At 44.2% G+C, this 16,419-nt stretch overlaps 1 protein-coding gene across 3 annotated transcripts in view; it reads left to right on the top strand.

The window, feature by feature from the left end:
- Window positions 1-16,419, top strand: part of TP63 (tumor protein p63) — a 154,824-nt gene that overhangs the window by 22,415 nt on the left and 115,990 nt on the right. Inside the window, exon 1 of one of the 3 annotated variants that reach the window (XM_084528990.1) lies at window positions 5,619-5,795. The exons of the other annotated variants lie outside the window; for them this stretch is intronic. The gene's annotated coding sequence lies outside the window, so the exon portion shown is untranslated. Of the gene's footprint in view, window positions 1-5,618; window positions 5,796-16,419 lie in introns of those variants that run through there. 3 annotated transcript variants of the gene reach the window in all.

Here is a 16,419-nt window from a genome sequence, read left to right as displayed (position 1 = left end):
GATGACCACAAAAAAAAAAAATCAATCAGAGAATGAAATCAGTGTAAAGTTACCTGTCATAGCTCTGAATTAGAAAAATTTCCACTGTGTAAAGTGAACAAGGCAAACAAGCTGAAAGGTTCATAGGGATATGTGAATGCTTGCCCCTAAAGCTCCAAAAAAAATATGTTTGGTTTTAAAGGTAGGATACTGGGGAGATCAAGTCATAAGAAGCAAAGTTGGGGCATCATAAAGAGTTAACCTGAAGTCATCTGGGAAATGATCCTGCTGTTTGACAGAGAGGAACATCCAGGACGTCTGTCCTTTGTGTAAGGGTAGGGATGTTCTCCTGCAGGAGATATGAAACCCCTCTGGATGCTTAATGTGCCTTATCTGACTTTGGAAAAGGAACGCAGTCAAAATATTAATCAAAGAAAAAAAAAAAATCGGGGCGTTATTAGAATCAGAGAGTCTCATTTCCAGCCCTGAATATTTTCTGCTATTTTTTTCTTGCCCTGTTCTTTTCCGCACGTCTCAGTCTCGCTGCAAAATTAGTTTGATTATGCTGCATCCGCTGCCAGACTTTCTGTGCCTGACAGGCAGTTCTACTGCTCCCTCCTGCCAAGAGCCATCAGGCTTAGGGGGATGGCAGGCAGAAATGACAGTTTGCAGGATGACACTGACTGGAAGGTCCTATAAGGGTCACCAGGTGTAACCCAAGGTTTGTGAAGTTTGGAGGAACAAAACAATAGAAGCTGAAAGTGTGTTTTTGCTTTCCCTCTCCCAACTTCATTTACTTGCTCATTAAATTGAGAAGCATGTAGCTACACCCATAGAAAATTACTGCATTTCGTAACCTTTAATTGATTTGCGTATTTATGGGGAAACTGGTATTTCGGGACTATCCAACTGTGCCATCACTATCACCTTTCTTTGGGTCTCTGTGCGCTTGGGTGCTGCAAAGAAACCCTGATGTTTGTCTGCCTGGCACAGGCCTGGCAGCTCCGCAGGCAGAATTCCTCACTGCAGGTTACTAATACCGAAATCAGGAGAGCCCTTATTTGTAGATGGGGCCGATAGCCATTGCAGCATGCTCTGCTCTGTTTGTTTGGCTGGCTGTCAGTATTCCAGCAAAGATTTTGAAACACATCAGCGTGCTGCATGCTGCTAATGATGTTCCTTTTCCATACCATTTGGAATTAGGTAGGGACACTGCTGGCATGGACAGGTACCAAAGCACTTCAGTTAGTGATGTGGGTGTAATTGCTCCCCTCATCTCCTCTTTCAGTCTCCTGGGGTTTTCAGCAGCTATAAATTCAGGGATGCAGTAGATGTCTGTGAGCTGAGAAGGAGGTGAGGACCCTCACAATTTCTCATCTTGTCTCAAGGGCACTATTGCTGAAAATCCAGTTCAGTTGGACCCAGCCACAGAACCGTGGAATGGTTTCTTGCCACACACAGCTGTTTGTGATGTGAAACTCCTTCTTCACTCACTTTTTTGACTTTATTTTTTAACTTTTGCTTCTAATTGCTGAGGCTGGAAAGCCCTGCAGATAATACATTGACCATGAACAGCGTTCATTTAGTGTCCTTTCTGTGTCTAATGCCCCTGGTTCTGGCCTTGTTTATACTGGTCACCCTGCTGGCATGAAAGCTGTTGCTTCAGGCTTGAATGTTGCAAGTATGAATCTTGCCCTAAATAAATAATGATTAAGCTACCCAAAATAGCCCAGGACAAGCATTGTCCAACCCAGAGCACAACAGCTGTATAACTCTGGACTGAGGGTCAGCTCCAACCCTGACTGAGGGCTTGGCACCCCCTCGAAGGTGGTGGTGGCCCACCAAACCCCCCCACAACAATCCTGGTGGCCCCAGGGAGAGCGTAGTGGCAGAGTATCCTCTGTTTTGTCACTAGCAGGTACTTGGAAGATATGAGAAGTGTGAGGGCTTTCTGTTGGGACATATGGATCTTCCTGGTGAAGCAGCCAGCATGGGGCAAGTGCAGAGTGTGTTGGGTGATAACACCATAATGGTGGTGAACCAGGTCATGGCTCCAGCTGTGAGCTTTTGGAATTGATGTCCAGCTGTACTGTAGCTTTGGCAGGGCAACCACAGCAGGCAGTTGGCTAGCCAAGGAGCTGAGGCCGCATGACACAGCGGTGAGAAGCAGCTGCAGCCCAGAGGCACCTGAGGTCACTTTGTGGAGGCTGAGATTTACTGAGGCTTCACTCTAGTCTGGTTTGAAACAAGCTAAGGGCAGTATGTGACCGTAACATGACCTGCCCTTCTTAACTCGAGAGAGCGAATCCTTATTAAATTTTCTAGGTCTGGTTGGAAACGCCACTCTTCAGGGGCTAGAGCTTGTGCAAGGTTGCTCTGTGGATGACCATTGCACAAAAAGTGCTCATCTGTAAGACACCCTGCCCATGGGTGTTGGAAAAAGGTGTTTGTCCAGGGGTGTTCTGTAGCACCACAGATGGAGATATCAGATAGGGACATGCTCACAAACACAAACAAAACAAACTGGAGACAGCTGTCTTCTTGAAAGTGTTTCCAACACTCCAGCCTTCCCCTCTTTTTTGTTCTTGTTTTTTCATCTCCGTCATTGCTCTTGTAGCATTGTGTCTGTCTGCTCTTCCATCTTTTTTTCTCTCTCCGTGTCTGTTTTTTGAATGAAGAGCGACACACGCTTCTCCAAGCATCTCTGCAAGCCCCAGTCTGAAATGAGGCAGATTGTGCAAAAGCCTCATTTCACTCCATCTGAGCCATGATCTTCAGAGCTGAATGAGAACAGAGGAGCTGACTCCTCCTTTCCTTTGTTGCAGCTGGTCCAATGTCTGGAGCCTTAAACTACAGCAGAAGCCATCACTCATTCTTTCTCTTGAGAAAAATTACCTTGGGTCAAGCTACCATCTCCGTTTTATCGCCTGCTAATTGCAGGACATCCTGGGGAAGATGGTGGCATTTGCACCTTTGATCCCAATGGTGCAAGGTTGGGTTGTCTCTTCTGTAGGCTCGAGAGAGTGTAGGTGTTTGCTTTAGGCTACGATGACATGAGAAATACCTTTGTGAGGCGAGGCTTGGGTGTATTGGGGCGTGACTCAGAGGAAGTCAATGTACAGGGATTTGTTTTGTGTGCAAGAGATCTATTCACTTTAGTTACCAGGATGGGTGTAATTAACTTTTCTTTTACATTTTATTATTTTGATTATTAATCATGACTTAACAATGGCTGAGCCAATGAAGATTTCATATGCAATTTCAAAGAGACCAAGATTTATAGTATCAAGGGCTGGCTTGAGGGAGCCAGGGAATTAGATGGCAGTTCCATGTACTCTGATGAGGGACCAGTACAAACCAAAGAGGCTGCTAGCCTGGGGCAGGATATCTTACTTTAGAGAGAGTAGTGAAGGAGGACATGCTTAAAGCTGGACTGTAAGCAGTCTTGCCAAGAAAACTTAGATGAGCATCAGTATGGACACAAGATTCAAAGAAAATGAAGTTGCTGCATGTCCAGATCTCCTTGGTCTTGGAACCGGGCCTCTCTTTCTCTCCTTTGATCTAATTAACAGTAGATGAGATTAGCTACAGTTCTTTTATGGGGTAAGGATCGCTCTGGGGTTATTCAAGTTTGCATTGCTCTTAGCCTTGATTTAGGGTGTCCAGCATCGATTTTCCTACAGCAGACAAAGCTGTGTAGTTCAAAAGTCTATTTGATTGACCCAAAGTCAGTTTGGGTTCTATTCTGATTCTGTTTGTGTGCCAGTGGAGTTGCTGTGGAGTGTAAAAAACAAATTAGATGAGCTGAATGCACAAGGGCCACATGGTCTTGCTGCAGGAAAGCCCTTTTTATCACCATCCTGCTGTGTTCTGCAGTAAGATTGTCTCACTAATAGACCGATTTATGCCAAAACAACTCAGCAAACAGGTTATGGTTCCTATAAACGTTAACTTGAGAGAAATACAACTTCAGAGCAAATGACAACTCATTTTCCAAGAAGAAGAGGGTGGATTGAGGTGGGAGGCACATGAATCATGCTGCCTGTATTTGACTTCTGCCCTGATTTGAGACAAATTCAGAGGTGAGGCAAGGGGAGCAACTGGGTTGTCTTGTCATAATCAAACCAGAAAAGTTTTCTGCAAACTTTACAAGCCTGTGATGTTCTAATGGTCAGGCTCAGAGCATTTGTTTTTATAGGGCATTGACTAGATTCCTCTGTTACCGTCCCAGGTTGCCTTGTTGCTATTTCCAATGAAAAGGACCTTTTAAGAAAGGTGGCCAGACTTGCTGTAAATAATCAACTCCAGGTCCCAATATGCAGCCAATATATTCAGGTAGCTATCAGAGTAGTACTGGAGAGGAAAGAACATTTCTGTTGCTTGGGGAGCTCTAAGATATGTTTGCATTCATCCTAAGAGGGAAAAACTGTCAAGATATTAATGAAACAAAGTGGACTTTAAAAAAAAAATGTTTTTCTTCCAAACAAATACAGTACATTAACCTGGAAACACTGAATAAAACTTCTGTGATAAATTTGATGGAAATAAAACATTTCCTGTGTCTTCAGGTATTAACTAGTTTGAAACAGTTCTGAAAAGTTAGTTGAAAATGAAAATTTTGGCCTTGCTGATAAATTTAAGCTGTTTGAGCTAAGAAAAATGAGGGGAAGAGAAAGGAACCAGGTGGTTTTGCCATGGGAGGAACCAGGTGGTGTTACCATTGTAGGGCATAAAATAGGGATCTGTCAACCGGAGATATGAGCCAGTAAATAACTGCAGGCTAGAAAAGTGCCATTTCAGCATGTTACTCCTGTCCAGAAACACAGTGACTGGGTGTGCACAACAGTGCCTGGAAACGTGGCCATATCGTTTCCAGACCTGAATTGGTTTGTGCACCATCAGCACAGAAGTACCCTTGCTGCCCTCATCAATCCCAGTAATCCAAGGCTGCCATGTGCCTGCTCAGGCATCTCTGCATTTACTGTGTGTTTTGGGGAATGATGATCTTGTTCCAGCTGGGATGGCTGCAGGTCTCCTTCCAGAGAAACAATTAATCTGAATGAGATGCCTGCATTTTCTTCATTTTCTTTTTTTTTTTTTTTTGGTTGCTGAAAGAGTGTCTGTCACTGCTGTTGGATGCTTTCCTGCAAAGGTTCTCCTAGTCTGTAATACGGAAGATGAAGAAATTGCAAAACTCTCCAATCAGGGCCAGAAAAAGGCATGAGACAGAAAGTTGCTGGTGGTGGTAAGTGTCAGGCACAGCGAAGACCAAGAAAACTTCCAAGGTCTTTTCTTGCAGTTTGTCAAATCCCCAATTGGTTTTTCCACAACTTATTCCTTGTACCTTATAAATAATACTTAAGTCAACACAGACAGTTGTGGCTACTGGTAAAAACCACAGAGAGCAGCTAAATACAATGGAAATTACTTATTCCACCATTTGTTTTTTTATTTGGAGCAAGGAAAAAAATTTTGAAAAGAAGTGAGTCATTTTTATTTTTTTCATCCATCTTGGCTTTTGTCTGCTCAACAAAGTGTCCTTTTTTGTGTATAGTTGTGGTCTCAACTTTTTTTTGTTGTTGTTGCTTTTTATTTATTTACTTTTTTATTTTCTGCTTTGCTTTCTTGGTTTAGGATTGTCTCCCAGTGACAACTGCTAGCACCACAGGGCTAGAACTGGTAAAAGACAAAGCAAAACCGCCATGCCTTTGGGGAAATGACTCTGCTACCTTGCCAAGAAACATGTTTGGCAGGTTTATAAGCCAAGGTGGAGTTGAAGTTCTCTGAGCCCTTCTGCCCTCCTTGAAAGATGTCAGGTGGGAACCTCAGCAAAGGTAATATCTTGAGCAGCATCTCCAGGGTTGGGCAAACTGGTTCAGGTAGAAGAAGCTGCAGCTCACACTGAACCTTTGCCCATTTCTTGATAGGCCCAGCCTAAATTGTGTCTTCTTCCCCCTCACAAACCTAAATCTGGCACACAGTTGTCCTCAGAACAGAACCTTCATAGATGATGTGAAAAGCACGGCTGATATCTTAAAATCTTTCTCTTGAATGTCTGCACCTCTGCCCTCCCTTGAGGTTAATTATTTGAACGCCAGCCAGTATTTACTCCGTGCGTGCTAATCCTAGACTAGTGTGGGCTTCAGGCCTCCATTGGAGATTTACTCCCCACAGGACCACAAACTAATGCATCCCTTTGGCTTTGCCAGGAGTGTGTTAGAAAGTAGGGGCTGTGGGGATGCATGTGGTTAGCCTAAGCAGCCACTTGTCGTTGTTGGAGAGTCTGTGTGGTTTTTATGAGGGAAGCAATTGAATAGTCTTCCTCTGAGCTGAGTCAGAAAAATTAGAGTGAGGGGCTGCCTGGAGAGATCATAGGATCACGGAGGGATTTCTACCTTTAAGGTAACATTGGCGATCATACCTCTGCAAAGAATAGGTCTTTGCACAGCAAAGGAGCTCTAACATTTGCATTTGTATTAAATGCAGCTCAATGCTGAAAGTATTACCAGGCCCTCACCCAACCTTGTTCCAGCTGGTCTAGGAAGGAAAACAATTAGCTTGATTTTGTAAAAACTTTTTTTTTTTTTCTTTTTAATGGAAAGACCTTCTGAGAGGTACTCCACAGGAGTAGCCTATTAAGCATCAATACCTCCTAGGCTCTGTGGCATGGGGAGAATCTTGTAGCCCAATGGTATAAAGAGTTGTGCTCAAGGGAAAGACCCTCTGGGGTGGTAGCTGAGGGAGAGCTGCTCAGATACAGGTGGAAGAAAGAGCTACAGGAGAATGAACAATGGGAGGGGGCATAGAAGAAAGAATAGGGCAGGATAATCCAAGATGTTTTCTGGTCTATGGTCTTCTGATATTATTTGTCTCCTTTGTGTTAAAAAATGCGAGTGATGAAGAGCAAAGGTATGTACTATATCCCTGAAATCTGGGGAGGGCTTTAGACTAGGGATATCTGTGTCCATTTTGTCCATAAACCACAATGAGCAGGATAACATCGATGAGGGCAGTGGGGATTTTGGTTTAAGGTGGCTCTTCTGACCTGAAAAATCTTGTGATAAAACAATAATGCTCCTCTGGTGTTAAATTCAGCCTGGAAGATGCTTCTAGGCTTCTTCATGCAGCTGTTACCCTGTTGCAAATCTTCATAAAACAGAGGGCCTTATGTTTATATTTTTGCTTGCAATTGGCAGGGGTTGGCAGGTTATCTGAATACTCTATCTCTGTCTGTATTTGCCTACTTCCAGATCTGTTGACAGTATAAGAATGTCAATATTTTTTTCCTTGTAAGGTGATATAAGCAACTGCCTAACTGTTGACTCAACGAAGGATTACTAATTTCAATAGCTAGTTAACACATCAGCTTACATTCCAGGCAGAAGTGCAGTGCCTGCTACTTCTGGGAAGCTAACAGTGCTCAGCTGCTTGGAGCCAGGGCAGAGCGTGCCGACGCTCCCTTTGGGCAGGTCGTTCACCAGCCCAGCAGCTAAGCTGGGCTGCTGGGGGATGCTCCATGGGATGTAAGATTTCAGGGTGTCTCTTCCTCTAGTTCTTTGGGTAGTGATTTCCTGGAATTTACTTTACATTTTATTTTGTGGCAGATAACTGCTGGATTTCCTTTCCTCTTTGTAGTGTATTTAATGTGTCCAACTGACTTGCATCTCTAACAGAGAGAATGGCAGGGCAGGCTTTGTGTAGATCTGTGCACATGTTTGCAAGGGACTTGCCAGCCCAAATCCCACCTATCTAGGTCATAACTGACATTTCTTGTTTATATGGTGTCTGTGGAGTACATTTAAGAAATAGGTTGGTTCCGTCTTGTGCTGAGCTATGTCTTGCTCCCAGCAAACATGTATTGAGTGTGGACGTGCACAATCCATGCATGATCTGTGCCTGCTCAGTAGTGCGTCTACATCATTTTTACTCTTAGTCGTCTTCAAGATTTCAGGAAGTGGCTCAGTAGAAATCCATCTTCTTTGTTTCTCTTTGCCTTAAAATGCTTTTGAGATGGTCATGAGAATGTAGCACAGGCTGTCAGTATTTATCTGGCTCTACTTTATTTGTTCTACAATTACATTATGAAATACCGTGTGTGCTTTTAGGCATAAGCATGGTGTGATGATGAATGTGGTGTGATGTTGGTTTTTTTTTTTTTTTTCTCCAGCTCTACTCATCCCCTTCTTTTGCACACATGAATTTACAGTCCTTTATTTTTTTTTTTTTTTTTTTTTTTTTTTTTTTCTCTAAAGTCACACAAAGGTCTGCCCTGCAGTTGAGGCTAAAGGAGGAGCTGCATGGGTGCTCTTTTCATTCCCTTAGAAATGAGCATTGATTAAGTTCTACTGGAGTGAATTTACTTGCATCTCTGTGTAACAAGAGTCTAACGTTTTTGTTTTTGCAGTTCTGCCACAAACATAGATAAAATTAAGTTGGAATCTGAATAGCAGATGTCATAATGTGGGGAGATGTCCACCTCAGTAGTTTGTGCACATTTCTATGTTGTTCTGTTGGCATTTAGCTTGACATAAAATGTCTCTAGTTTAATGAATGTTTTTGTTAGCTTCTGTGGAAAATATCCCAGACTTGTCAAGTCTATTCATATCCTCTGTCAATGCCAAGGGGCATCCATTGTGCCTACAAAGCATGTGTTTCAGCATCCCATTACTCATCTGAATGCATGGTGATAAGTGAAAAGCAGCTGGCAGCATTGCAGGACCAAAAGCCATGGTTCAGTTATTGGTACCCAAGCATTTTCATAAGCTCTGTGCTGAGCTGCAGAGCAGTAAGTGCAGGAGCATCCTTCCTCTCCCTCCTCCAGAGCTGAGGGCATCAATGTGGGTTGAAGGGCTGGACAGCAGCTCTACAGTCACTCCTTGAAGGATAAAACTTCTTGGGACCATCAAGGTCTGCCTGGAGATGAGAAGCATCTCCTGCTGACTCACCCTAGGCTTAGTTTGAGGGCTAAAACCTTGATAGTTTGGACTGACAATTTTTCTTTCAGTGATTAAAAAGTTCCTCTCTGGGCAAGCTGGGGAGAGGGTGTGCTCTGTACCTTCTTGACAAGAGTAAGAATCTCCCTGCTTATCTCCCTTGAAATCATCTATTTCACATTCATCATCTGAATTCAATTAAAAATAACCTGCAGCTGTAGTTGTTAAGGGCTGTTTTTAACTGAGCTCCCTTCATCCTAGATTGTGTGGGATTTCCCCCTGCAGTTTCAAGAGCAGGTGGTCAGTGGGAAATTCCTACAAGTTCCTTAGTGTAGGGTTGCTCTTGTGGGCTAGTCGCAGCAGATCAGATGTGACTTTGCATTCATCTCTGTGGAACAAAAGACTGATTTATTTTTTTCCCCATTTATATCAATACCTGGCAAAAGCTATGAGAAAGTGGATGCAGCTCTTGGGTTTTCACCATGCCTGTGGTATGATGTAGCCAACCAAAGCATCATTTCCAGATTGTCCCCAAGGAGCTTCTGCAGCATGTTCTACAGTGGGTAGACATGCCACAGAACCACTTCAGTCCATCTTGAATGCACAGGATAAGTTCCCTGAAATGCTTGTGTGACGGGCATGGTTAATATCATAAAACAATTAGAAATGCATTTGTTTGGAGAGCGTTTAAGCATTCATTCATCATCCTTCTCTTTTTGTTAATGGGAAGTTTCCTGTTAAAAACTGGGTGAGGCACTGCCTTGCAGAAACGTTCACAAGCAGCGTGAGAGATTCTTGCTCTTGTTCCTATTGTGTGGGAACTCTGCGAAGTCTGGGCACCTTCAGCCCGGACTGAACCTCTGCAAAATCCACACCTCAATCACAGAGATGTACCTTGTTGTAGGAGAGCAGAGGGCCCTGATTTGGCTCAAGTTGTCTTCGCTTCTCTATCCCCTGTCCCTGTTTCCAGGTACACTGGTAAAAATTTCCTATGCATTTTTCCTTTTTAATTAGACTGAATATTTGTGGAAAACTTAAGCCTCAGTGGTTTAGCTCTCCTCTCTGACTAATAGCAGAGAAAAATGTTAAAACTTGTTACTCTCTTTTTACTCAGCTTGGCACGTAAGGAGCAGTAGTTTACCCAGGGAAAAATTGGAATAGAAACTATCTTGATTTCACACAAAGGCTTTGAGTGTTGTGGTGAAAATGGCTTTTGATTAGAAGAAGTCGTTAGCTCCTTGAAATCCTCATATGTGCAATGTAAGAAGTGGAATCCTTCTCCTGCAGCTCGTCATCGCTGCATAAATTTGAGCTCTGGGTACTTCTTTCACTGGCTTTGAAAAAAAGCCTTGGATCCAGAGCTGCGCTCAGAGAAAGGAGGCAGCACAGCTTCTACTCTGTGTTGGCTTACCAGGAACAGGGTGGCCTCTTACTGTGACTTGTGGGCCAAGTCAGAGTCCACCATGCATATCTCACCCTACTGAAACTAGACCCTTCAGAGGAGAGCAATTCTGCCCTCACCCCCTGCTCTGAGTTTGGGATGTGCTCATTGCACACTCCCTCATTTTGTGGCTTGAGAAGCTGTATTTCTGCTTCAGCTGGGGAATTCGGTCTCCTCCTTCCCTGCCTCCTCTTCCCTTAATGCAATAAATGATAGAAACTTGAAAGGATACTCGGCATCCAAAATAACACACCCATGCAGTAGCTCGTCCAAATTTACATCTCTGAAGCAATTAATCCTACAGCCCACTGATGACTCTATTTTTTTTTAGTGGTGAGGTGGGTGTCTCTGGGGCCAGGGGTACAAGTGCATGGCTGTTCTCCGGAGCACAGTGTTCACTCTTGTTCAGGACTGCATCCCTCCAAAAGCCCAGCACTGGTAGTTTCATGGCAGTGGTGCAGAAATGTTTGTAATGAGCACTGTAGCACAGCTGAAAACCACTTTGTGTCACTTGTGTCTGCTGGAGAGGCCCTGCAAACCCATCTGCTCTGTGCGCCACCAGGCCAGCTCTTGCCTTTGGGGTGCAAGCCTGATGTTACTTCCTTCTGCAGCAAAACCACCAGCACCATTTCCCTGTCATGCTAGTGGGAAAAGTGCGTAAAATGAGCATGTTCCCAGGCTCTCTTCCTTCCCTGCCGAGACAGATCAAGACATTTTTCAATTTTAACTACAGGCAAGTAGTTCTGTGATTGGCAAAGACAGTAAAGCCAGATTTCCTAGGGCTTTATCTAGTGGTTAGTGCAGGCTTTTTTCTTTCTTTCTTTCTTTTTTTTTTTTTTTTTGTTTCACTTTTACCCTAGATCATTCTCTTTCCCCAGCCCACTATATTGGGGCTGCAATGTAATAATAAGCACTGGAAGTCCAAAGCAGAGAGATCCTCTGATGGAGGAGTGGATTCCCTGTCATCTAATAAAATAGTCTCTCCCATTGGTACTTCTCCTACATCCAACTTTATAGATGTTCTCGTGTACAAATTCTCATATCTATTGAAACAAAACCACATCTTGCAGCTCTTCCCTTTAAAGAGCACAGGGCATCTATGGTGGTTTCTCTCTACCCAGCCACTGGGTAGCACAGAACTTGTAGGAATTCAGTATTGCTCTGAACCTGTCAGCAGTGGTGGGAGCTGGACAGATTTCTTGCACAGACAGTGCCTTCTGCTCAAACCCTTGTGAGGGGGATTCTGTGGGAGGTGGGAACACAGCGTTCAGGCACTGTAATACGGTGAACCAGTCTCTGAAGAAAGGTATCTTACCAGCTTTCTGGAGGTTTCCGTACACGTGCTACAGAGCTGTGAGTGGGAACATATTCTTTTTACTTATGTTTGAGGAAATGTCTAAATCTTTGCAAGTCTTTTTTTGTTCTTTTTTTTTTGCTCCCCAGCTTCTCCCATTCCTAACTATCACCACCATATATATATAATCTATATAATGTAACATTTATAGTCTTACACAGAATGGGTTTTATTCATTACAGAATCACAGAATCACAGAATTTTCTAGGTTGGAAGAGACCTCAAGGTCATCGAGTCCAACCTCCAACCTAACGCTAACAGCCCTCCACTAAACCATATCCCTAAGCTCTACATCTAAGGTCTTTTCAAGTGAAGCGAGTTGCTTCATCAGGATGTAGTTGCTGCACACACCTTACCTGAGCCAAGGAGTCTCTCTTTCTCTCTGCCACAGTCGATCTTTGCCCATGTCCATCTGCCTGATACCTCCTAAGGGATGTGTGTACATCTCCTAGTGATCGTTGAATCCCAAGCTACGAGGCTTTACAGAATCATTCAAAGCAGTCCAGTAATGTCCCTTTACCCTGTGCTGATCACATGGCAATTTCAAATGGCTTGAGCATTTCACATTTTTGTGTAATCTCCTTAATGTAGGGGCACTCTGGGAGCTCTCAGATTTCAGGGAGTTCAGGGTAATTTTAACTTGCTGGAACACTGCAAGTTTCCACAGATCTGAGCGTGGAGGTCTGGTGGGGTTTGGAGCTGCAGCACTTGCCTGGGAAATGAGTGGCTGGGGAAGCAGCAGGTCCATTTGCCTTTCTCCTGGAATAGGCATTTACCAAAAAAAATCATCATTGAGTGGCACCTGGAGAAATAAAGGTGCAAGAGTGCCAGGGAGATGCTCATATGCTCATTTATAGAGGTGAATATTTTGAATTAGACTGAATAATGCAGTGGCTATTTGCTGGACAGCTGTACTTCATTTTACAAGGTTACTATTCAGTCACGTTTTATTGGCAGCACATTAACACGGGTTATTATGCAAACTCTGAAATGTTTATCTGTGGTTTGCTGCTGATGATCTATAAACAGTTCTAATCTCCCTGCCTCCATATCTCTTTCTTATGTACTTTGTAAAATGTTACGGGAGAAAAAGCTCTTTGGTGTGGCTGTTCCCACCCCTGTATTTCCCAGGGTTTTTTGGGAAGTGTTTGGATCTCTGGTCAAACTTTGCCTTCAATCATCAATCACTTCTTTTGAAGCATTTTCTATAAAAGAAATGGCTAAGCAGGTGGGGACTAAAAAAAATAAATTGTGAGAGAGAGTGTAAATAATATTAGGAGTCACTTAACCGATGAGCTGGTGAGCAGCGTGGAGAAGGTGAACTTCATGTGTTCTTAGTCTCAGGAGCTAAAGTTTAAAATCGGGCTGGCAGATGCAAGTTCAGAGCAGCCCATGGGAGACGGTGCCTGAAAGTCACCGAAGCGGGTTCTTTCATTTGATCTAAGTTGTTCATCATGGCACACTGAGCAGTTCTACCATGCAACCGTTTACTAGAGGAAGCAGTAGATACAAAAAGCTTCTTGCTGTTTAAAATCAGACAAACTAATGGAAGATGAAGCACCAGGCTACTAAATGCAAGACTAACAACTTTCTCTTGGGGTCTTCCAAGGCTGGATGATGTTGAAGCCTAGTGAAGTGCTCCAGGCAGAGACCTGGTGAGCTTGGTCTGCTGTGACAACTCCTCAGGCCCTGTTATAGATCAGTCTTTGTCCAATCCCTTCACTCTGTTCCAGGCTGGAAGGAAGAGCAGAAAATGCAGGAAGCAAATTGTCATGTTTCAGCTACAGGTTAACAAGACTTGCAGAGCACCAGGCCAGCAGGATGCTGCTGTGGTTGAGATCCCTCCATCCCAAGCACACCCCAATCCCTACCACCCCCAAGCCTCTGTGCAGGAGGGAATGCATGTTGAAGTCAGGGTTGAACCCTTGCAGGGCAGATTTTTTGGGTTAGCATCAGTGATGACAGGGTACTGTGGAAAACTTCCTCCCCCATCCTTTTTTAAAGAAGCTCTCTGTGACTGGGCAGAACCTCCATATCTTCCTTTCTCTAGCCAAAGCTAAGAATATGGTGGGGTTTTTTTGTTTGTTTGTTTGTTTGTTTTTGTTTGTTTTTTTTTTCCAGTATCCTTGGGCAGCCAGAGCAAAGGAGGACACAGGTATGTGGAGCACCTGTGGCTGAAAACAGTAGGGAGAAAAAACAAAAAGCAGATCATGCTGAAATACAATGCTGAGTGCATGTAATCTTGCTGCAGAGAGCTTAGGTCACCCTGAGGCATTAGTTCTGGTGACAGAAGACCTGAAGTCCAGAAGGCTTCAGGAACACCAGCTGTACCCATGTCCTGTGCACATCCTGGGTGCAGGAAAGGGGCTGCAGGAGGCTGCCAGCTTCCCTGCCTCCGCCAGCACCTGAGAGAAATGCTGGGAAGAAGAGCTACTTATGTTCCCTAACTAGACTGCTGCAGCTGACAGCAACTGATTGTCAAAGGCAGCCTAATTTAATTAGAGCTGAACTGGATCATTATTTAATGAGAACTGAGACTAATTAATTTTTGGAGTCACAGCACGGAAGATGCTTTGTTCCTTTTGAATAGATAATTAAGTGAGGCGTATGCAGGCACCCTATGCTCTGCTGCGTTTTCAAAGGGTTTGTTCTTTTTCTTATCTCCATCTTATTTGTGTGAGCACTTGGGAATTAGGAATTAATTGTTTTGTTGCTAATGATGTTGGGTATAATTATCTTGCTTTAGAAAGGCTGAATTTGTCTAGGAACCAGGGCTTTGTCTTGCAGAGCACAGGGCACAGAATCACTCCCGATGGGGACAAGGTTGCAAAACAGAGGGTGAGTTGCCCAGGGACGATGAGCTGTCTTTGAACTGCTCCGAGTTAAAGCTGCTTCTGGTCAGGAACAGAGCAGCCGAGCAGGAGCCCCTGCAGAGGGGTAGGTGACTGTTTCACAATACCAGCCTCAGTTGGTTTTCCAGCCTAGATAAATTAACTTTCATGTGGCTTGTCCTCACCTTGTTCTGCCAGAGCAGGACGATGTCACCGCAGCGCTTAGTTGCCTGTCTGTGGCAGGAGGAGCTTTTGTCTGTTCCTGTTTAGTTTGTAGCAGCCCTGTGTGCTCCCGGTGCTACGCTGGGTCAGAACAGCTTGGCTGTCTTGTTCCTCACATCCCAGGAGCCCCGGGGATTCTGGTATTTGCAAACACGAGTTAACATCTCAGTAATTGGAGCGACGTTCATTTGCAAGCCATAGATTAATATTTTGACTTCTGATGTTTCTAGAACAGTGTTGTATGCATTGTTCTTCATGACACCAGCAATTAACTCACAGTGTTCAATACCTAGCAGGTCATTTCCACTAAAACCCATACTTATGCTTGCGCCCAGCATTTCTGAGAATGCATTGTGCTTCACAAATAGAAAGGGTTCATCACGAAGAGCTTCGTGGCTGCTGGCATCTGAGTTAGCATGCAGCTGAGAACTTTCCTCGTGATTTTTCCCTCAGAACATCCCTTGCTTTGCATGTGTTATGGGCTGTGTTTGCTCCTTCACTGGATGTTTATGTGCACGTGTGGCTGCACTGGTATGAGCCTGTAATGAAGTCGTGTCACATTTGCAGAACTGATTGACCTGACTCACTGAGCCCGAGCCCTCTGTGATGGTGCCTGCTGCAAAGGTGCATTCATTGAAGATAAAAGGTCCTGACGGCATGACCAGTGTAAGACATTTAGGTTGCAGTACATGTTCTGTGTCAAGCACAGCAGTGCTTGCCCTACCACAGTTGGCCCATCAGTCCCAGAGAACTATAATGGTAACTCCTTAGGCCACTTGACCTTATCTGAAAGGAAAGGAATAGCTTCCTGACACCTGATAGAAACTAGACTAATGACAGTGTGTCCTTGCTAGGACGCTCCCTCACACATCTGTAGATTGATTTTTGCTCCTATCCATATTTTTGGTGATCCATTCGCATATTTCAGTGGCCTTCTAGGAGGATGGCACAACTTAAACTGAAAATAAAATAAAATAAATCTTCAGAGGTCTACTGTGAATGGTAGGCGCCTCAGATCTGTTGCACACTTCACACATTTCTGCCAGCCTCAGTTTCTACACTTACACTTTCAGCTTTGGAAGAGACCTGTGCTGAAGCATGTTTTCAGAGAGGCCTTGCAGCCTTCACTCTGGCACTCCAGCCTATCGTTTGTGCTGGATGCAGTCTGTTATAATCATGCTTTCCTATTTTTCATTGCTTCAGGGCTGCTTTCCTACTTGCTGACAGTCTTTTTTTTTTCCCCCACTCTTACACATCTTTTTGTAAACCTTTCAGCTGGTCCAAACCCCTTTGATTTTCTCCAGAAACACCTAGTGAGAACCATTTTGATGTTCTTACCTCTAGGGCTCACTGCAACCACAGGCAGTTGCCTGTGTTAGCCAGCTGCCAACATGGCAAAGCAATCCTGGCAAAATTTGTTCTCTGTTTCTTTGTGACTAGAGCCCTGGAAAGCCACGCTAATGGGGCAGCACCAGTTGTGTTCCTGCTGGGGCAAACTTGGTCCGTAGCTCCTGCCGGGCAGTGGATGTTTTCAGAAAGGGGCTGTTGCTCTTTTGCCTTTTCATCTGACAACAGGAGCAGGAGCCCCAAGGCTCCTTGCCCTTTCTTTTACCCTTCCCAGCTCCATGTCCTAGCTTTGCCCCTTTCCCTGCTAATGAC

The sequence above is a fragment of the Aythya ferina genome, assembly GCF_964211825.1.
Source record: "Aythya ferina genome assembly, chromosome: 9".
Lineage (NCBI taxonomy): Eukaryota > Metazoa > Chordata > Aves > Anseriformes > Anatidae > Aythya > Aythya ferina.
This window is presented reverse-complemented; position numbering and strand designations above follow the sequence as displayed.